A 1,744-nucleotide genomic window follows, 5' to 3' on the forward strand; every position below is an offset into this window, starting at 1 on the left:
ACACTCAAAGAGGATCAGTCTGGAAACTAGGGTGCCAGAAGTCCTTTCAAACTCCTGTTGTTAGGACATCTGAAACCACCGTAGCACCAAACACTTGGATAATAAGAGTTAAGGAGGAAGCAAAAGCTGCCTGGGTAAATGTTTCTTTTTCTTCTTCTTTTTTCTTTTTTAAATAAGAAGAAAACTCAATCAAACTTTTACATAAAAATATGATACAGTTCTACTGCTTAGCTTTTAATGATAGCATGGAATTCTAAGTAAGCATGGATGAAATACAACTTGTCAGCACAAAAATACCGCCTGTCATAGTCATTTGTGTATAAAATATGACCCGCAGGTTTGAACCATATGGTTACATGAGTTCTAATTTACGTGGCATCTTCTTAAGTCAGCAGGATGCGTCCTGGCCTGCCCGTGGGAGGTGGAGTCAGCACCTCACCCAGTGAAGTGCAAAGGGCTCCCCGGGGTGCAGGCCAGCTTGGGCTGCTGCAGCCTAGATGGGAGATCTACAAGGCCAGTGGCACCTCCCGGGGACACTGAGGACCCTTTCACACATTGGCATGGCTGGCCAGGCTGGCCCTGTAACCAGCTTGCAAAGGCAGACATGCGAAATTGAAAAATATTAAACATCACAGCTTGTGACTTAGGCGCTCCTTCTGTTCCCACTGGGGGGAAAAGTAACAGGATCCCCTGTAGACACGATGGGGAGAGCGGACATTTGGATGCCATTTTAAAGCAATGTTTAATGAAGTGAGAAAATGCACTCGCAGCGTTGTGCTTCGTGGCCCATAGATGCACGCCCAGAAGCGCACAATGGACACATTCTGTGATTTAGACGCGAATTGGAAAAGCCAAGGAAATGCCATTGAAATAAAAATCAGACTCGAAAGCCTAAGCTGAGCCAGAAACAGATGTACTTTTTGCTACTTAAAAAAGAAATTCTGTCCTCTCCCCTTTCCCCCCTCAAGCTGTGCCCTGTCACTATCTTAAGATGACCTTTCCATCGGGTCTCTCTGAGATGCTTTCAGTCAACTGTTAGAGCAAGTGACTCTTGACCTTTCTGCAAATTCTTGGGGAGCCCCAGGGTTCTCTGGCTGCCCTCTGGGTGGTCCCCCAAAGACCTTGCTGCAGATGTCTGCTCTTGATAAGTCCACAGAGCAAAGGTGGGAGGGGACCCATCCGGGGCTCTGCTGGAGGGTGGAGGGTCAGAACAGCTGCTCCTGCTGGGAGGCCGTGGGCTTGGGCTCTTTGTTTCTTGGCAGGTGTGGGGGAGGTGACTCTTGCTTTCTGAGGATTCCTTTTTCACTGCCACTGTCAGCTAACAATGAAATCTTTCTAGTGTTGACATTCTGCTAAAGGATACTATCAGCATTAAGACCCCAAATAAGGCTCAGATATTCATTCTAAGTAATTCTCAAAATGGAGATTGTTATTCCTGTTGCTTTGGAAGAATAAACAGAGCAGTCTTCCTAAGAAGGAATGCATGTTTGGCAGATGTGAAAGGGGAATGACCGATTAAGTACAAGTGTAACAAAATAAACCCAGATAAAACATCATCACTACAGAGAAGAGACAGATCTTTTATTGAGTAGCTACTAAGTACCAGGTACCGACCCCAGCACTTTCCAGTATGTGTGGCCTCATCTAGTCTTCACCACAACTCTGTGAAAGTCGTATTATGCTCCTGTCTTAAAGATAACGAAACTGAAGTTCAGAGATTCAGTTGCCTGCACTTGGGCAGGGA

This window comes from Myotis davidii, unplaced genomic scaffold (genome assembly GCF_000327345.1).
Source record: "Myotis davidii unplaced genomic scaffold, ASM32734v1 scaffold168, whole genome shotgun sequence".
NCBI lineage: Eukaryota > Metazoa > Chordata > Mammalia > Chiroptera > Vespertilionidae > Myotis > Myotis davidii.